This window comes from Oryctolagus cuniculus, chromosome 16 (genome assembly GCF_964237555.1).
Source record: "Oryctolagus cuniculus chromosome 16, mOryCun1.1, whole genome shotgun sequence".
Classification (NCBI taxonomy): domain Eukaryota; kingdom Metazoa; phylum Chordata; class Mammalia; order Lagomorpha; family Leporidae; genus Oryctolagus; species Oryctolagus cuniculus.
The window spans coordinates 2,228,727-2,249,844 of NC_091447.1; the positions used below are offsets into that span (position 1 = coordinate 2,228,727).

Below are 21,118 nucleotides of genomic sequence, written 5' to 3' on the forward strand. Positions count from 1 at the left end.
TAAACACTATCAGTCCTGAGGCTAATCCTCTTTATTGGTGGACTTTGCCTTCTGTGTTTCGTGAGCCATAACATGTAGAACATCAGCATGGGGCCAGAAAGATGTGGAGGAAGGGTGCTGGCTTGCTCATTGTTTTCCAGTCTATTCCAGGGAACCCAAGAGGATGAGGGACACTGACACAGGTGGGTGACCCTGAAACCACAAAGCACCCATCCATATGTTAGCTGCTAAGTTAGAGCCTCACCCATGTGCCTACAGCAAGCAGGAAGGACACTGGTGATGAGTGGCCAAGGTGTCCCCAGATGGGAAAGGCTCAGCTCCCCTCAAAAGAAGAAAACTGATGGGTTACTGGCTCTGCAGATAGCTCCTCTGGATAAAATCCAAATCCCCTGTGGAGTCCCTGGCTATCCTAAAGGAAGAGGACAAGCTGGAGAGATAGAAGATGGACACTAGAGTCACAAAATGAGCTATTAAAGGAGTTTCAGTGACAGGAGACACAGCAACGGGTAACCTTTGCCCTGTGACCTGGTTTTAAGGTTCTGACTCACTGATTCCCTGAGCTTCCCATCCCACCCTTGGGAAGAGACTGGTAACGAAATCAGATGCTTCTGGGTCTTTAAGTCAGGATGGAGTAGCAGTGGATGTCTAAGTCATTAAAAGACTTCTAATGATGGGATTTGAAGCAGGAGTTCTGACATTGTGGGGGGTACACACATCCTACATGGTGGTGCTTAGATTCCAGTACTATCTCTACTTTGATTCTAGCTTCCTGTGGCAGCACATGATGGCTCAACTATTTGGGTCCCTTCCACCCATGTGTCAGACCTCAATTGAGTGCCCAGCCCCAGTAGTGGGCATTTCGGGGGTTGAATCAGCAGATTTGTGCTGTGTCTTTCAAATAAATAAACAATGTTTAAAAAGTCTGTAGAGGGAAATAATAGAACAAAGTGGTAATGGGTAGTTTTTGGTTTCAAAGATGGCTGAAGTCCCTCAGGTTTTAGGTGTAAGGTTCATATGACTTGCTGCCTGAAGACCCCAATTGTCTGGAAACCATCCAATCAGGCCCTAAATATAAATTCAGTTGATCTTTGCTAGGAAATTCATGAAAATCGCTTAAAGGTCTTTACCAAGTGCCTTAACCTGTGTTACAGCAACCACAAAATGGAATTAGGATACAGCCCATTTGAATTATTTATGGAAGGCTCTTTCCAAATTGTTCTGACCCCTTGACCTGCCAAAGGTGGAAAATGAGAAGAAGAAAACACAATGAGGGCAGGTAGTGGCTGCTTTCATCTGATGTGCAAATAAGACCTAGTCTCACCTACACAGGTAGGAAGCCCACCCCCTTGATTGGAAACTGAGCTCTCTTCAGGAGCAGTTTAACCCCATCTGGGCAGGACCACACCTGGCCCTGCTAACCACTAATTGTTCTCTTAAACTACCACATGGGACTCCTTGCAGTCACCACACCTGAGAGCAGAAAAGTTCCTTGTCTCTCTTGAACCCCTGCATGGCTTCTTGGAGAGCTCGTGTCAGACCTCAAACTGCTGCTCCAAAGGGCCCCATATTGAATGTCAGGTAAGGAAGCCTCTAAATGGCTGCCCTGTTGCCCACAGCCTCTGGGGGCTACACCTGGTGCCTCGACTCCTTTGTTGATCTTGAGTACGAGTCTTACTCCACCAACATGGGCCATGTCTAGGTTCAGCAAGAAGTAATTACACAAGCATGACTTCCTGCCTTACCCCTCCAGAGTGGGAGTGAAATGTCTCAGGGGGCATCTTGTAGCCAAATGTGTAGTATTAGGGGCAAGTGGGGAGGGGAGAACTGGACCAGGGTCAGGGAATCTAAACTGCCTAGAGCTTGTTTTCCAGATGTCCCCGGGGAGCCGCCATAAACCACCACCGAAGCAGCAGCAAGAGCCCGTTTGAGTCTGATCTTGCTGACCTGAGCTATGCTTTCCTCATAATGCTATCCAGTTCTCCGCCAGGAGAGGGGACGGCCGCCATTTTCTGAACACAGAAAGTATGAAGATGTCACCCGGGTGGAAGCAGGAGGGGCCCTCCCGTCTGTGGCTGGCCTTGGTCATGCTCTTCCCCCTGCTACAGAAGCCCAGGCAGACGATGGAGGCAGTTTCTTTGGGGAACTCCTCCCTCCCACGGTCTACTTCGTCACTAGGTTATGTGGGGACGCCTGAAGCCACAGGACCCTGACTGCGGACACCCGGACGTGCAGCCTTCCCAGCGGACCCAGCGAGGCCCGAATAGTCCACAGCCGCGGGGGATGCTGGGAAAACGGAGAGAGGAGGCTGAAGGGCCTATGGGGTCCTTTCCTCCCCGAAGACGCCATTTTGGAAACATTTTCCTCATTCAGGCTTCTTTGGCAGCGTCTGGAGCTTTCCCCCTAAGTATTCTATTATTTTAAGTTTCCAACAGAAAAGTCGGCATTTGCAGCCCACATGCACTGCCCCCAGCTGTGGCACTCCTCGCACCCCTCCCCGCACAGCGCCCACGTTGTGGGCCGGCGTTCAGGATCTAAGTGGCTTCCAGGGCCGAATCCCGCGGCTGCTGCTCGCATGGCTTCGCCTTCAGCACCGCGGTAGATGGGGCTCTTGCGCCCCAACCGGCTTGGGGGACAGAGGACGCGAGCTCTGGACTCCGGGAGCCGCGGCTGCCCGCGGGGTCCGCCTAAGGGTCCGGGGCGAGCGGGCTCAGCGAACGGCAGCAGCAGACGCCCCCTCGAGGTCGGAAGCTGGTGGCGGGCGCTGGGCGCGGGACCTTTCCGTTAGGTGCGCGGGGAGTGCGGGTTGCGCTCGCGTGACTCCCGGGCACTCGAGCCTCTGCTGGCATCCAGACCCCGGAAGCCGCCATAGCACCTTTGAGTCTGCAGTGCCCACACCTGGCACCTGTCCCCGGCCCGCGCTGCCCCCTGGACCACGGGTAAGTGCTGGCCGATCTGCTGGGCTCTTCCTGCACAGTTGTGGTGGGACCCAGCAGGCTGCCCCTTCCCTCCGGGGATCGCGGGGCCTTCCTCTCTGCGGGCAGGTGCGGACCCCAGTGGGCTGGGAGGGGTGGGGTTCTCAGGTGCAGACCCGAGGCGCTGTCTCTTCTGTGGCCAGGTGTGCAGGGAGGAACAAACGCCAGGCTGGCTGGCTGAGGAAGGGGCTGGGTCTAGAATGACGCCCGGGAGAGGGTGGGGCAGGGGCTGCAGCCTGGATTCCAGAAAATCTCTAGCACCTCTCAGCAGCAGGCGGGATTGGGTGGGCGTTTTCTTTTAAGGGAAGAACTGCTGTTGCTGGAGACGCGGGTGACTTGCAAGCAAAATAGCCTTAGACGTTCAGAGTGAAAAGGAGGCCATTGCGTGGTCTCCATCAGAGCTTCCATTTTACAGAGGGGAAAACCTCGGTAAAGGCCCGGGGATGGGGATGGAGGTGCTCTGGGTGGGAGCAGAAAGAGGCCTGCACCTGGTGGGCATCTGCCTCCCCCCACTGCAGAGCGGGGGTGATGGGGCCGGGTTGGAAGGCCTCCACGCCCCTCCTCTCTGGGCAATTGGCTGTGCTTGGGAAGGGGCTGAATTAGCCCCTCGGAGGCCCATCTGCTCCAGAGCTTCTCCCTGGGAGGGTGGGGATGAGGGGAGGGGACTACAGTTGGCTCTTTGTTTTTCTTAAAGCAATGGTAGACTTGATATTGAGTGCTGGGCCTGATTGAATAAAGAGACACAGTGAAGTGTATTTCCCTGTAGATGTGGGAGACAGTGAAGTCAGTGATGAGCACTGACAGGGTGAGCTGACTGCCCTAATCTGCAGTCAGGCCATTTCATTCTCTTGGTGGCTCCTGACTGCCCAGGGAGGACGTGGTGTTGACAGTGGGCTTGGTTGAGGCCCTGGCTGACCCTCAAGGGTGTGTGTCTTGACCGTAGCTACCTCTTCCCAAGCATCTTAGATCGAGCCCTCTACCTCCCCATTATGTTACCAAGGGATGGCCTCCTCAGTTTGGTATCCTAAAAAAAAAAAAAAAAAATGAACCCTTGGTTCCTTTTCTAAGTAGCCTGGAGCAGTTTAGGGGACAGTGTGCCACAGCAAGTATACTTGACTTTAGAGTCCCCTTGCTGATCTTTTCTCAGCCCTGGCATTGCCCTACTTTCTCTTTAGGGGTTCACTTTCCTTTTATAAGCCATGGGAAGAGGGGGGAGTGGGAAGCATATTTTTCCTCTGGTGTCAGGGCTGTGGTTGAATAGCTCATGAAAGGCAGAGAACTGGTTGCCAACAGGGCTCAGCCTATGCAAGCTTTTGTTTCTACGGGTGGCCAGTTTGGTCTTATGGCTGAGGTCATGGTTGACTTGGTGGAGAATCCCCAAATTTTGGGTTGCTAGCAGTAGACATCTTTCTCTTTTTCATCTGGTAAGTATGAATTAGTTATTAGCTTCTCCAAGGCCTGTGCAAAAAGAGGGGGTACTCCTCCTATAGGTTCCTGGTTACAACTTGTGGTTTCAGTACCATCTGAGTTGAAGTCTTGGCCCAGATGTTCGCCAGCTGAGGTGTTGTTGGCAGGACATTTTGCTATCAGTCCAGGTGAATGTTCTTTTATTTGAGATAAAAGTGGGGGTGTGAGCATTGTGTTTCGTGGTTGGGACTTCAGAGTATCAGAGTGCCTGGGTTTTGTGCCTGTCACCTTCTTGCTAATACAGATCCTGATGGGTTAAGGCTCAAATGCTTGGGTACTACCACCTGTCAGGGAGATATTGGGTGAGTTCCTGGTTCTTGGCTTCCATCTGTGGCTGTTGTGGGTGTGTGGGGAATGGATCAGTGGGTGAATGAAAAACTAAACACATGGAATGTTCCTGTGCCATGGAATCTATCTAATGGTTTCTAGTGACTGCAGATTGAATGCTGGTGTTTTCTAGTTTTCCCATTTCCCTGATGGTTGGTTTTAGACTATATGCACAAGACAAGGGAAGACAGACTGCAGACTACAAACTCAGTAGCTAGAACCGGTTTATTCAGAGACAGACCTGAGAAGGGCCCTCTACTAGCAAGGGTTAGGAGCACGTTCTGGTACAGACTAGGGGCTTATCTAGCCTGGGCTACTTTCAGTTCAGGGTAGACAGGGATTACGCAGCACTGAGATAGTTTGCCCTGGCTTTTTCAAACTTCCTGAGGGTTAGGTCTAATGGCTGAACTCTTGAGATAGTGGTGTGGCTCTAAGATAGCATCACTTCTGCCCATGATGTTGCTCAAGGTCCAGAATTCTGACTCTAAGGATAGATAGAGAGATGGGTGCTGGTATCCTATTGGCCACTTCCTGCTGATACAAGGCTGTATATCCAGATTGAGAAGAAGAGCAGTCTTGTGATGTTCCTGCAGGTTGGCTTGTTATATAGCAGTCACTCATTCCTGTGAGGACTTTTGGTAATTATACACCATAAATGCTGTTTCCTGGGTATAGATAAAAATTGGGGATGAGTATTACCGGGCACAGGGAGGATGGGCAGGGGTGATGGTTTTTAGAAAACTATTGTGGTACATGAAATGGGTGCTGGGGGGAGCTTTTCTGGCTTTTCTGGTTTGGTTGATAGTGATGGTGTTATTACAGTCCCAGGGTAAGGCTGCTTAGGGAGTACTGAAAGTGATACAGGTGGTGGACTGTATATCATGGAATGCAGTATAGTTACAGGGTACAGAATCAATGTCTGTACCATGTTAAGTGGTGTGGCAATGGGGCACAGTGCAGAGATGCCCCATTCTCTAATTGGCAGGCGGAGCTGGCAATCCTGGCCCAAGGAATATCCCGAGGATTGGAGGATGGTGTGGGTAAGACTTGCTAGTTGTACAGCAGGGAGTTGGGGGTAAAATAATGATGAAGTTTGCTTGGGCTTATCCTCTTTGGCCAGGGATTGAATTTGGGCAGAGTCCTGACTTGCCTGCAGGGGTTGTAGTTTTTCTACAAGGATTTTTATTTTTATTACGTGAATTAAGCCCCAAGATCTTTTGACATCAATATGAATACTGACCCTCTGTCCTCGAACCTACTTAGGATCTTTGAGACTGGTAATGGTGTACATTACTGAGTGTGCTGCCTAGGAATGCAAGGAGGTGAAGCAGGGACCACTGTTTTTAGTTTTAAATCCTGACCTCAGCCTACAAGAACATTAGAGGGTAAGTGTCATCCATGCATATCCATGAAGGGCAATAGTACTGGGGAGGAGGGGGAGAGTCTTGGGTTGGGCAGCCCCACTTCTGTCTATCTCTGGCTAGATTGCCTTCTTGGAAAGCGTGTGTTTGTATTTCTGGGTATAAGGCCATTCCAAGCCTATTCCCCTGCATTGTATTTGTCCTTTGTTTGCAGCCTTACAAGCATTGAACTTAATAACTGGGGAGGAACCTGGTTTTGTTATGTTGTAGACCTATAGGCGCCAGGAGCCAGGAACCTCCTCCTGGTCTCCCATGCGAGTGCAGGGGCCCCAGCACTTGGGCCATCCTCCACTCCCCTCCGGGCCACAGCAGAGAGCTGGACTAGAAGAGGAGCAACCAGGACTAGAACCTGGCACCCATATGGGATGGCAGTGCCACAGGCAGAGGATTTACCAATTGAGCTGTGGCACTGGCTGAGAGAGTTTTTGAGAGAGTATCCAAGAGGGGCTGGGAGGTCAAGGCCTGGCTGAGTTATTATGGGGAATTGAGTGGTTTGAGCAGAGCAAAGGGTGGGGGTCAATACGGAGGGGCTTATTAGCTGAATTGAAAACATCTGGATCGAATGATGAGGCTTCAGCTCTAGATTCTAAGGTGGGTTTGGGAGGGAAAGGGGGAACAGAGAAGGATGTCATAGGAGGAACAGTCCTTACACAAAGACTGTTGGTTGTGAAGAATTCTCACAAGTAGGGAATCTCAGACCACTTGCCATTTCATTTGAGGAAGTTGTATAGGTCTGTAAGGATGTTTTGATCAAAGGTGCCAAATTCTGGCCAGTGGCTGTGAATGTCTGATTTGTATTGAGACCAAACTTGCAGACAAAAGCGCTTCATTGACAGGATTTTAATCTCTGTTCTGTCTCTTCTGGCTGTAAGGCTTCAAGGAAGTCACTTCATCACTCTGCATGTTTCCTAAATGTTGTAGTGAGGAGTCTCACAAGGTGCCCCCGAAGAGCCGCTGTAGGCCATACAGGAGTTTCCATGTGCAGTGCTTGGCTCAGGTCCAGGCCGTCCAAAGGGCTGTGCTGGTTTTCGCTGTGGATGTTTTGCCTGAATGGACAAGTGAGGCAGAAGGAGGTAGCAGGGCCTCTGGGGACAGCAAGCCTGGTGTTGGGGAGAGAAAGAGGGGGGGTCTCTATTGAAGGGTGGGAGTACCCATTGGGGAAGTAGTCAGGCTGGGTAGGAACACAGGGCCAGACAGTGGTGGCCTTGGGAGCTGGGCTGAAGGGGTCCACCCAGCATACTGGGAGCCCTAGCAGGAGTCAGATGGCAGTGAGGGCAGTAGGACACTGGTCAGGTGTGTGTGAGTGGGGAGCAGGGCTTCACTTGGAAGCCTTGGCTCAGAATCTTCCCCCTTCATACCTCAGAATCTTTCCTGTCTCACCAGGATAGTCACTCCCCAGCCTCCACTGCGGTCCCTGGCTCCAGCCCACAGCAGATTTGGGGGCCACCACCTAATAACTTGTGGGCTCTGTGTCACCAGACTCAGTTCCTGTAGAGAGCAAGCCCCCAGGGGAGCTGGAGCTGCGTCTCATGTGTGGACACTCAGGGCTTCTGAGACGAGGGTCTCTCACTGTTGTTCTATGGACCATTTGGCATCTGTGGCCTGGGCGTGGAGACACAGGAATGATCTGAATATGCAGGGTTTGTGGAGAGAATGATTGGAGGAGCAGACCCCAGTTTTTTGACGCTCTTCACCTGCTGCATTACTTAGGAAAGGATGGGTGTTGACATTAAACAAAGTACAGGTGCACTTGGAGGAGCTAGGCCATGGAGGGAGCTGGAAGAGGAGGCAGGGCTGGGCATGTAGGAGGGGCAAGGGGTGAGTGCCGGGTGTACATTGTGTTAGCAATGCCCGGCTTCCTCCCATAGGGTTCTCCATAAGGGGCTGACAAGAAAATGGCTGCGCTGCCCCTTGCGCTCTGTGATTCTTCCATTTCCTTTTGTTGTGCTGAGAACACTGCACGGGAGATCTGCCCTCTGAGGCTTCTCTGCATCTCTAGAATTCTAATTCTCTAAAAAAAAGATTATTTTTTTTTGAAAGTCACAGTTACAGAAAGAGGGAGAGACAGAGATATCTTCTATCGGTTGGTCATTCCACAGATGGTCGCAATGGCCCTGGGCCAGGCTGAAGCCAGGAGCTTCTGCCCAGTACCCTGTGGGTTGCAGGGGCCCAGGTACTTGGTCCATCTTCCTCTGCTTTTCCCAGACCATTTGCAGGGAGCTGGATTGGAATTGGAGCAATCAGGACAGGAACTGGTGCCCACATGGGATGTGAGGGTTTACAGGCTGTGGCTTTACCTTCTACATCACAACACTGGTACCATCTCTAGAACTTCTTCATCTCCCAGCCTCCTGCTTTTTCTGGACCCTGGAAGGAAGTCTTTGTTGTCCAAGACAACTGCCTTAGTCACCTGAGCACTGGTCTTGGTTGAGTTTCCCCAGTGTGCTTTCCGTGGCTATTCTGCCAGCACGGGAGGCTGGATTGACTTTGGGATTCTCTGGAAAGATTATCCAGGGTGATCTCATACCTGTGAAGGAGTGAAGTGAACAAAGGGTTTAGTCAGGCATGGAGTGAATCTTCCTTTGTCCCATGGACATCTTTAGAATGTTTTGGGGAAAAAGAAACAACTGATCCTCAGCAGTATTCTTTAACTGCTTTTATATAATATAAAAATGAAGTGAGTTTTCATCTCTGTAATGGGAAAACCATTTTTAAAGGGGACATGTATTTTTATATAAATAGAATTGGAGCTGCCCAAGTTAAGGTTTGTGTATTTGTGTACAATTTACTTTTAAAATATATCTTTTAAAACTCATGTGGTGGCCGGCACTGTGGCTCAATAGGCTAATCCTCCACCTGTGGCACTGGCATACCAGGTTCTAGTCCTGGTCGGGGCACTGGATTCTGTCCTGGTTGCCCCTCTTCCAGGCCAGCTCTCTGCTGTGGCCCAGGAGTGCAGTGGAGGATGGCCCAAGTGCTTGGGCCCTGCACCCCATGGGAGACCAGGAGAAGCACCTGGCTCCTGGCTTTGGATCAGCGTGGTGCGCCGGCCGCAGCGTGCCAGCCGCGACGGCCATTGGAAGGTGAACCAGTGGTAAAGGAAGACCTTTCTCTCTGTCTCTCTCACTGTCCACTCTGCCTGTCAAAAAAAAAAAAAATTATGTGGTTAACATTATCCATAGAAGGGGCTGGCACTGTGGCACAGAGGGTTAAAGCCCCAGCCTGCAGTGCCTGGATTCCATATAGGTACTCCATTTCCAATCCAGCTCCCTGCTAATGTTGCTGGGACAAGTAGCAGAGGATGGCACAAGTTCTTGGGAAACTGCACCCATGTGGGAAACCTGGAAGAATCTCAGCTTTGGATTGGCTCAGTTCTGGATTTTGAGGGCATTTGGGAAGTTTACCAGTGGGAAGACCTCTCTCTCTCTCTTGGCTTCTGCCTTTCTGTAACTCTTTCAAAAAATATATTTTTTTAAAAAAAATACTGATAGGAAAAAAGAAAAGTGGAAGCTCATTTCACCAGTACACCTAATAGTTTTGTATTCTGGGTCAGCATACGAAGTAAATTGGATGCTGTCAAGGTACAGAGGGTTAAGCCTCCCTTTGGGGCACCCCCATTTCTTGCCAGAGTGCTGGATGAAGACCTGGCTACCCTGCTTCTGATCCAACTCCCCTCGAATGCACTGAGAGACAGCAGACGGTGACCTGAATCCCTGGGCCTCTGACACCCACATGAGAGATGCAGATGGAGTTTCTGGCTCCTGGCTTCTGCCTGGTTCTGTCTTGGTGGTTGTGGGCATTTGGGAAGTGCCTCACTTAATGGGAGACTTCTCTCTGTGTGTCTCTCTCTACCTTTCAAGTAGGTGAAAATAAGTAGACATTTCTTTGACTGTATTTTATCTTATTTTTTGGAGGTTTGCAGTTTTATTGAGAAAAAAAAGAAGGCAAGCTAAACTGAAAGGCAGCGTCTCCATTCCAGCGGCACCTGAGTATGCTGGACATCCTGAGAGGCACGTAGGGTTGTGGGTGGCCTCCATGCCGTCCTGCGGGCAGATGAGTGCTGTGATGCCCAGGCCCAGCTGCTGTGTCCTCCCTCAGCTTGTATGGCTCATCGGGATCAGGGGGAGTGAACAGCAGGCTGAGTAATGCACAGGCTGAGGAAGGCAGGCTGGGACCCTGACTCGAGACAGGATGATGAGGGTTGTCCACCATGGGAATCTTCTTAATGTAGCTGAGTTATGTGCTCTAAAATTCCATGTTTTGTGGACTCTACTCAGTTAAAGGAAGCCAACAGATGTTATACCAGGCAGGCCCACAGGTGCTGGGATACTGACATCGGGGGCCATTTACATGCCTAGCACAGGCCTGCTGAGCATCATGGACACTCCTGGGCAGGCTCTGGGCCCTGCGGATCGATTGCCACTCTCACTTATGCTTCAGCCTCATTTCCCTGCCCTCTGAGCCTTTCTGTCTCATGTTGTGGCTCCCTGACTGGAGGACACAGCTTTGGATGTTCCTGGTGACAGCCTGAGAGGGGCTGAGCTATCTTGCATCCTGGACAACATCTCCATCCAGGCTTCCTGCTCCCTGTCTACACTGCCTGCCTGCCTGGGGGCTCCCTGCTTCTGCTCCCTGGACAGCCTGCCCTGCCCTCCTTCTGGCTCTCACTGCCCAGCCCCCTCTCCCAGGACACCTGCCCATGCCTCACAGGTGCCACTTGGTCCTGGGTCTCACCCCACGGTGTTATTCTTCTGTGGTTCCCCATCGTGGGACAGACTCTGCAGCTGTGGTGGAGGGCCCTGAATAGCCACTGTGTCAGTGTAAAGGGAGAAGATGTGTGTAACACTGAGCAAGTCAGCCAGGGCCTGAGAAGACCAGACAGTCCTCCTGGACCTGACTGAGAACCTGACCATGCATCAGCTCAGCCCAAATAAGCATCTGAGCAAACCAAACAGCCCAGGCAGAAAACGGGGATACAGCCCTACAGCAACAAGGAACTGAGGCCACAGCATCCCAGATGGCCCCGTGTAACCTCAGGAGAGACCTTGAGCCTGCAGCATGCCGGCTCCTGACCTGCAGATATGGCGAGATGATACATCTGTGTCATAGAACCAGCTGTGCAGGGCAGGCACCACTGCAGGCACCTTCAGGATGGAGAGTCGCGCCACAGGTGCCATACAGGGTGGAGTGAGATGAGCAAGCATCACCTGTTCCCGACTCTGCGGGGCACCTAGATTTCCCAGCTCTCTGTTTGTGAAGATTCTGATGCCACCCAGCTGGGCCCCCTGCCCCCACCCCCTTTTTTGGCCCATTTTAGGAAAAACAAACAAGATCAAAGAGGCTGCTGCAGTAACTGAACTCCCTGGGAGCTGCATCAAGTACTTTGTAGCCTTTCCATTCTCTGCATCCTGAAGGGTGTGGAGCGAGCCCATCTGATAAGTGAGGAAAGGGAGGCTCAGAGCGGGGCAGGGGGTGCTTGCTCCATGGCACCTGCCCAACGAGTGGAAGGGCCAGGGCTCTAACCCGAGATGGTTAGTTCTAAAGCCAGGCTGTTACCACCAGACACGGGCACAGCAGCTCTTGTTCCTACCCCTCCTTAAATGCACATGGCAGGGGGCCAGCACTGTGGTTCAGTTGGTTATTCTTCCACCTGTGGTGCCAGCATCCCATATGAGCACCGGGTTCTAGTTCTGGTTGCTCCTTTTCCAGTCCAGCTCTCTGCTGTGGCCCGGGAGGGCAGTGGAGGATGGTCCAAGTGCTTGGGCCCCTGTACATGTATGGGAGACCAGGAAGAGGCACGTGGCTCCTGGCTTCGGATTGGCACAGCACCAGCCATATCAGCCATTTGGGGGGGTGAACCAACAGAAGGAAGGCCTTTCTCTCTCTGTCTACCTGTCAAATAATTAAAAAAAAAATGCACATGGCAGACTGTGACGGGAGTTCCAGGGGACTTAATGATAGAGAGTTGGAGCTGAGCCGAGGCAGGGGAGAGTAAGGGCCTGCAGCTGGGGAGTAGCACGTGCCCTTGGGAGCCCCCTTAGAGTAACATTGCTAGCAGAGGGAAACAGGTGCCAAGCAGCCTTGGGGCAGTCAAGAGCTCCAGGCCTTATTCAGAGGGAGAGGTTTTGAGTTTTAACCAGGGGAGACACCGAAAGTCTCAGCAAATAGATTTTTTTTTTTCTAAGAGAGAGGAAGAGGAGATACAGAGAGAGATCTTCCATTTGTTGGTTCACTCCCAAATGGAGTGAACCTGGAGCTGGGCCAGGCTGAAGTGAGAAGAGACCTCCAAGTACTTTCCACTGCTTTCACAAGACATCAGCAATGAGCTGGATCAGAAGTAGAGCCTTAGGGATTTGAACTTGTGCCCATTTGGGATGCTTGCATGGATGGCAAGTGGTGGCCCAACCTGTCATGTCACAACATTGGCTCCTGGATTTTATTTATTTTTAAGTACGTGTCTTAGGTCTTTTTTAAATAAATATTTATTTATTCAAAAAGCAGAGTTACAGAGAGGCATGGTGGGGGGTGTCTTCCATCTGCTGGTTCACTCCCCAAATGGCCACAGGACCTGGGCCGATCCAAAGCCAGGATCCAGGAGCTTCTTCCAGGTCTCCCACATGGGTGCAGGGGCCCAATGACTTGGGCCATTTTTTGCTTTCACAGGCCATAGCGAAGAGCTGGATCAGAAGTGGAGAAGCTGGGACTTGAACTGGTATCCATATGGCATGCTGGCACTGCTGGTGGCAGCTTTACCTGCTATACCACAGCGCTGGTTCCTGGATTTGTTTTTAAAAGCTTTGTTGCAGGAGGGGTTTGTGGCACAGGGGGTCAAATTGCCAGCTTGGATGCCTGTATCTGCCATCACAGTGCTGGATTTGACTGCCAGTTTTCTATTTCCAATCCAGCTTCTCACTGATATGTTCCTGAGGGGAACAGGCAGTAGCTTGACTACTTGGGTCCCTGCCACTGGATGGGAGTTCCAACTCTCTGATTTTCAAGCCAAATGAAAATCGATGGCAAAAAAATGAAGTTTCTTTGTCCACTGAGTGGAGATTGACCATGGGGCCCTGGTTCCTTGCTGTGCAGATTGTGTCTCCTTAAGGAACACTGTGGTTGGAACAACTGGGAGGTGCTCCTGGCTTGGGAAAGGTGGGCCCAGAGATGCTGCTCAAACCCTGCTCAGGGTGTCCCGGACCAAGAACAATCTGGGTCCAGTGTCCACTGTGACTAGGGGAGAGCCCTGGGGCAGGGGAACAGGAGTGGAAACTGGGAGAGCAATGAGGAGCCAGAGAGACAGGGCCATCCAGGAGGCAAAGTTGAAGATCTGGACTCTGCTGCACTGAGGTTACTTGGGTTTATGTTGGTTCTCTGCCCCGTGCCTCAATTTCCCTGCCTACAAAATGGGCACAGTAGTCCCCTCCTCGAGTTATCAGGATTGCAGAAGGTGGTCCTTTTCAAACCCTGAAAACTGAGCCTCTGCTCCTGTACCCTCATAGCTCTGTGGCTGCCATTACTGTGTGTCACTTGTGAGGAGAGGGAGCTGGGGTAGGATCTCCCTTCCCAGAATTCCCCAGAACTTCACCCAGGTCATCTTATCCAGGTCCTTGGTTTTTAAGGCTTAGAATCACATGATTTCAGACCTGAGCATAACCTGAGCTTGTGGGGAATTGCAGGGTCAGGACTGGGCGTGTCCATGGTGTGATCACCCTGGACTTTCCCCTTAGTTGGTTGACCCTGCAGGAAGTGAGCAGAAAGGTGGAAAGCCCTTGCTCCCCACCTCCTCCTCTTCTGTCACCTGAGTTCACTGGGCTTGTTCCTGTGGGAAAGCAAACGCCACACTGCAGGGCTGTGTCTGCATTCCTAGGGAGATACACAGGGCATCAGCCTTGTCCTCTGCCATGCTGTCCTGTCCTGTGCAGCAGAAGCACAGAGACTCCTACTCCATCAGCTGTGACTCACACTAGTCCGTCTCTGCCCACTGCCCTCATCCCTGCTTCCCGGCCTCTGACAACTGACGTTTTTCTCTTAACCTCCAGGGCATCACCACTTTCCAGATTCCACATGTGAGTGAGGTCATGTGGTGTTTGTCTTTCTGTGCTTGGTTTATTTCACTTAACTCAGTGACGTCCACATCCTCCCATGTTATCACAAATGACAAGATTTCAGCCTTTTTATAGCCGAGTAGTATTCCTTTGTGTACAAGTACCACTATTTTTTCTTTTTGCATCCATTGGTGGATGGATGTGTAGGTTGATTGCATTCCTTAGCTACTGGGAACAGGACTGCAGTAAACATGGGGGCACAGATCTCTCATCCACAGGTTGACATCCTTCCCCTTGGATGTACACCAGGTAGTGAAGTTGCTGGACTGGATGGTGGGTCTAGTTTCTGTTTATTGAGCAATTTCCTTACTGTTTTACTAGATCTACATTCCCACCCACAGAGTACCAAGTGTTCCCTTCTCTCCACACGCATCCTCACTTGTTATCTTTCGTCCCTTTGGTAGCCCATTGTGGTTTTGATTTGCATCTCTTAGAGATTAGTAATGAGCATTTTTGTCGAGTACTTCACATTATCTGTAGTCCCTTCCTGTGCCATGGAAGAGAACAACTTATATGTCTTCCTTTAAGAAATGTCTATTTCTAACTATGGCTGTTTTTAAGTGTCAGTTACTTGTTGTTGGATTTGTTTTTGCTGTGAGCTGTGTTTATGTTGACTTTACTAACTGCTATGTTGCATGTATGGCTTGCATATATTATTTCCTTTGCTGTACAGAAGCTCTTTAATCTGATGAAATCCCATTTGCCTGCTAGTTGGCTTTGTTTCCTGTGCTCTTGGGGTCTGATCTAAGAAATCATTGCCCATTGCACTGTCCTGAAGCAGTTCCCTTGTGTTTTCTAATTGTTTCAAAGGCTCAGGTTTTACATTTCAGTCTTTCTTCTGGTTTGAATTCCTTTTTTTTAAAGATTTATTTATTTATTTTCAAGTTACAGTTACACAGAGAGAGAAGGAGAGGTAGAGAGAAAAATGTTGTCCATCCACTGGTTTACTCCCCAGATGGCCACAATGGCCAGAGCTGTGCTGATCCAAAGCCAGAGCCAGGAGCTTCCTCCAGGTCTCCCACATGTGTGCAGGGGCCCAAGCACTTGGGCCACCTTCTACTGCTTTCCCAGGCCACAGCAGAAAGATGGATTGGAAGAGGAGCAGCGGTTTTCTTCCAGGTGCTTTTCATTTAATAAATGTGTTCTTCCCAACAGCGATATAGGGTTAGGTTCTCTAGTTAACCACTGTCTTGCAGTTGTGACTCCAGAGGCACAAAGGCTAAGCAGTTAAGAGGCCTAGTGTCCCTGAGCAGGATTTGGCCTCTATGCTGTAAGTCAGAGACTATCAGAATCCAGACCTCATGTTAACTGCCCAGGATGGTGGAGATACTGCTGCGTCCCTCAGCCAGGCTCTGTGCTGTGAGATCCCCTTTCAGTCTCCAAGAGGACCTTGACTTCAGCATCCTCCTGGCCCTAGAATGGCCAGCTGGCATGGTGCCTGCACACTTGAGTCCCGCCCCAGACCCTGGAGACATGTGTCTGCTCACTTTCACTAATGTCCCTATGCATGTAGGTGGTGTCACACTATATGAGGCCTTTGCCTCTGACCACCTTCCCAGAGCCATGTGTCCTCAGGGCTACCAAGTTGGATGGTGAGTATCAGAACAGTATGACTTTCTGTGGGGTGGAGAGTGGTCCATTGTGAGGAGAGACCATATTTTTATTTGTATATCAGTTGATGGCCATTTGATGGCTTCTACTTGCTGGTTATTATGAATGATTCAGTTAGAAACATTCTAGACATGTTCTTGAAAAAGAAAATATGTCTATGTTTATTCATAATTGACACATGGGGTATAGTGTGGTACTTTAATGTAAATACACAGTATATAATGATCAGATTAACTAGGATATCCATCACCTCAAACATACTCCTCACTTGTGTTGGGAACATACAGAATCCCCTCTACTAGCTATTGTGAGGCACACAATTAATTAACTTTTCATTGTTTACCTCACTGTGTGGCAGAACATTTGAAGTTGCTCCTTACAGTGAACTGTACTCTGTACCCATCCGCTATCCTCCCTCCATTCCCTCCTCCCCTTTCCAGCCTCCATAAACTCTGTTCTAGTTGCCAACTTCTTTGAGGTCACGTTTTTATGATTTCACATGTAAATTGGAACATCAGTAATTTTACTTCTGTGCTTGACTTGTTTAACATGATGTCCTCCAGGGGGCGGACACTGTGACCTAGTAGGCTAACCCTTCCCATGCAGTGCTGGCATCCCAAATGGGTGCAGGTTTGTGTCCTGGATGCTCCTCTTCCAATCCAGCTCTCTGCTTGTGGACTGCAAAAGCAGTAGAGGATGGCCCAAGTGTTTGGACTCCTGCACCCACGTGTGGGACAAGAAAGAGGCTTCTGTTTCCTGGCTTTGAATTGGCTCAGCTCTGACCTTTGTACCCATTTGGGGAGTGAACCAGCAGATGAAAGACCTTTCTCTCTGTCTTCCCCTCTCTCGGTAACTCAACCTCTCAAATAAGTGAAATGCACCCCCCAAAAAAATAACCACACAAACACACAGTATCTTCCAGGCTCATCCATGTTGCTTCAAATGACATGGCTGCATTCTTTTTTATGATGAGTATTATCCCATATGCATATGTAACCATGTGTTCTTTATCCATTCATCTACCAGTAGAATATCTAGGTTGACTCCATACCCTGGCTTTCATGAATAGTGCAGCAGTAAATGTGGCATGCAGGTATGTCATCAACATTTGGTTTCCTTTCCTTTGGATGTATATGCACAAAGGGGTTGCTGGATCATATGGCAGCTCTTTTTTTTAACTTTTATTTAATGAATATAAATTTCCAAAATACAGCTTATGGATTACAATGGCTCCCCCCCCCATAACTTCCCTCCCACCTGCAACCCTCCCCTTTCCCGCTCCTTCTCCCCTTCCATTTACATCAAGATTCATTTTCAATTCTCCTTATATACAGAAGATCAGTTTAGCATATATTAAGTAATCCTCCCCTGCCTTCCCAGGCCACAGCAGAGAGCTGGACTGGAAGAGGAGCAACTGGGACAGAACCGGCACCCTAACTGGGATTAGAACCTGGAGTGCCGGCGCCACAGGCAGAGGATTAGCCTAGTGAGCCGTGGTGCTGACCCATATGGCAGTTCTATTTCTAGATTTTTGGGGAAGCACCATACTGTTTTCACAAGGGCTACACTGATTGACATTCTCATCCACAGAGTATGAGAATTCCCCTTTCGCCATGTCTTTGACTTTGTTCATTGTCTTTTTTTGCTGTTCAAACCTGGGAGAGAGAATCTTTCATTGAGTTTTTGAGATCCAATTCCCTGATGATTAGTTTGAGCATTATTTCATGTACTTGTTGACTATTTGTATATCTTCTTTTGACATGTATCTACTCAGATCATTTGCTCATTTTTAATTAGATTTGGGGGGGGGGCTGTTGGGTTGAGTTCCTTAATCTTATCAGGTGAACAACTTATAAATACTTTCTCTCATTCTGTAAGAATGGCATTGCTTTTGTGAAAGGCATTGCATTATATCTAAGATAGTTGCACATTTAAAAATCTAGTTCTTCAAATGCATGAGCATGGGATGACACGTTTTAGTCATCTCTTCAGTTTCTTTCAACTCCTTGTTCCACCATTGGGTTGCCTTCTTGATTTCTTTCCATCTGATTTGTTACTAGGGTATTGAAATGCTATTGATTTTTGTAAGCTGATCTTGTATCCTGCATTTTATTAACTCTTCTACTTCTTTTGGTGAAGTTTTTAGTTTTTCTATATATAATATCATATAGACTGCAAGTAAGGACAATTTGACTTTGTTGATTCCAAATTGAATGCTGTTATTTGTTTCCCTTGCTTAATTGTGCTGGGTAGCACTCCCAGTTGTGTGTTGATGAGAGTGGTAGAAGGGATCCATTAATTGGACAGGGGCATGGTGTTTGATTTCCATGCATTTGACTAATATCTACAGTTCTTCTGGTTGATTACTATTATTTTATTCCATTATGACCTGAGAAAATATGATTTTTGTTTTTAAAAATTAGTTGAGGCTTGTTTTGTGGGTTAATGTAGGTTTTGTTCTAGAGAATGGCCCATGTGCTGAGGAGAAGCTCTGTCCATTGACAAGTGGGATGTTGTAGTCCCCAGCTCCTGTTGTTGCAGGGTCTCCACCTCCCTTTAGAACTAATATTGTTTGCATTACATGCTTTGGTGGTCTAGTTTTCAGATGCACATATGTATTTAAATTTTTTATATCCTCTTTCTGAACAGACTCTTTTATCATTATATAATGTGTGTCTGAAGTGAGTTTCTTAGAGGCAGTTTCTTGAATCTTGGTCTTTATCCATTCAGCCAGTCTGTATCCATTAAGTGGGAAATTTAACCCATTTGCATTCTAGGTTATTATTAACAGATAACAACCTATGTCTACCTAGGCACTTTTTTATAGGGACAAGCATTTTCAGTTATCTTGAGTATGAGCTAGGAATGGAGTCGCTGAGTCCTAGAGTAACTCTGCATTTCACCATTTGGATAACCGCTTGATCATTACAGTGGCTGCACCATTTCACACTCTCACCATCAATGGGTGAGGTCTGTTTGTCCATATCCTTTACAACTCTTGTTTCTCCCCATTGTTTTGACTCCTGCCACTCAGGTAGGGGGGAATTGGTGTCACACTGTGGCTTCCATTTGCTTTTCCCTGTGGCCAGATGATGTTGAGCAACTTTTACTGTGTTTATCTTAGAAGAAATGCATATTCAAATATTTTACTTATGGTTGTTTGAGAAGTTCATTTTTGTATTATTTAGTTGTAAGTATTCTTTATATTTTCTGGACAGACATTCTTATCAGTTACATGATTTTGCAGTATTTTGAATTTTTGTGTTCTTTTTTCACTTTGATAATGTGTTTCTTGAATCACAAATGTTTTAGATTTGGAGAAATTACTATTTATCTTTTTATTTATTTATTTATTTATTTTTTTGACAGGCAGAGTGGACAGTGAGAGAGAGAGACAGAGAGAAAGGTCTTCCTTTGCCGTTGGTTCACCCTCCAATGGCCGGCGCGGCCGGCGCGCTGCGGCCGGTGCACCGCGCTGATCCGATGGCAAGAGCCAGGAGCCAGGTGCTTTTCCTGGTCTCCCATGCGGTGCAGGGCCCAAGCACCTGGGCCATCCTCCACTGCACTCCCTGGCCACAACAGAGGGCTGGCCTGGAAGAGGGGCAACCGGGACAGAATCCGGCGCCCTGACCGGGACTAGAACCCGGTGTGCCGGCGCAGCTAGGCGGAGGATTAGCCTAGTGAGCCGCGGCGCCGGCTATTTATCTTTTTAATATGTATCATAGTTTTGATAATGTACCCAAAATCTGTGGGCCACTCAAAGTTATCAAGATTTTATAAGGTTTCTTTTAAGTGATTTATATTTATGACTTTTAGCATTTATGCTGAGATGCTTTATTTTGAGTTATATTTTAGAATTGATGAAGTGAAGATCTAAATGAGAGGCATGGAAGCTTTTTCTGCTGGGGCCATTTGGTGTTTATAGCATCATTTGCTGTGTTTGTAAGTCTGCCAGTGATGCTTCCTTCTCTGGGCCTGCTCATGTCTCCTGCACAGATGCTCAAGTTTTCACAGCTGATCAAGGGTGAGTAGACAGAAAGGACCTTTTCTTGTCTTATTGATGTAGCACAAGCCCCCACATGCACAACAACCTCTTGACGCCAGGGAAATACAGAAGACTTTTAAGGTCCATATGTCTGTCTTCCTGGTTCTTATATGCAAACTTGAGGCTAGCACAATGGGGTTTGGGGAAGTCCTGGGTGGCAGAGCTCTTGCTGGTGTACACATGTCTGTTGAGCCCACCTGAGTCCACCTGTAGGCAGGAGAGCTGGTCCTCAGAGGCCAATAATGTCCCCCAGAACATATGTATCACTGCGATCTACCTGTGGGCTCTCTGGGACTTTGAGGTTCTTCATATGTAAGCCAGAACCACACAGCAGTGCAAGATTATGAAAGCCTGGGGTACACTTCCCCTGTGGAACCAGAGCCTGTTCCAGTAGAATGTGGTCACTGTCCTTGGGGACATCCTTTGTGTTTCCATCTTGGCAGCAAAGTCCCACCCATCTCACCTGCACACCAGGCAGTCTGGATCATGTGGGGTCTTGCTGTATCCTGTGCTGTGAGCAAATCCTTGCTCTGCTTCTTCTGCCAGTGACCCATTGTTGAGCACAGGAACAGAGACTGTGATTGCTTCTCTGTGTGTGTGGCCCCTGTGCCCTCACTGGAAGAACTCCTTTCCTCCTTCCTGTGCACCCCTCATCCCAGAAGCTGGGGTTCCCAGTGTATACAGGGAGTTGCAGCGCATCACATTCCCTGTCCCGGTCCTGGCTCTGGGCAGGGCTGCCATCCCATTTCACAGATGAGGACACTGAGGCTGCAGTGAGAACACCCACTAGAGGTCACTGACCACTAGAGGTCAGTTCTGTCAGACCTTAGAGCCTGGGTCCCTGACCATGAGGAGGCACTACCCCAGCCAATGACAGCGTCTCCCTGTTCATTGCTTTCCTTGGCATTCCCAGCATACGGTGTTCTGTTTCCAAACATGCAATTCTGGCTCTGTCCCTGCAGAGGTGCCAGTGTCCTCTCCAGAGGATCCAGGTCTTTGGCATTGGGGCCATTGTGCAGTCAGAGTGGGGTGGGGAAGGCATGGCCTCAGTAGTTCACATGGTGTGAATTGTACATTTCACAGTGGTTAACAATTTAAGTTTTATTGAGATAAAGGGAAAATAAGGTGGAGAAAAGGAACAAAATGGGGATGAGTAAAGAGAAATAAAAGTTC

The 21,118-nt window shown here is 49.0% G+C and overlaps 1 long non-coding RNA gene across 2 annotated transcripts; it reads left to right on the forward strand.

Annotated features, from left to right (window-relative positions):
• The first annotated feature begins 2,291 nt into the window (after positions 1–2,291).
• Positions 2,292–19,250, forward strand: LOC127487772 (uncharacterized). Of its 2 annotated transcripts, XR_011382932.1 has the most exons (4): positions 2,292–2,936; positions 5,752–5,806; positions 6,030–6,151; positions 10,102–19,250. It is a non-coding gene; the product is annotated as an uncharacterized lncRNA (long non-coding RNA). The 2 variants fall into 2 exon arrangements; XR_011382933.1 differs by lacking the exon at positions 5,752–5,806 and having other exon boundaries at positions 2,298–2,936.
• The last annotated feature ends 1,868 nt before the right edge of the window (positions 19,251–21,118 follow it).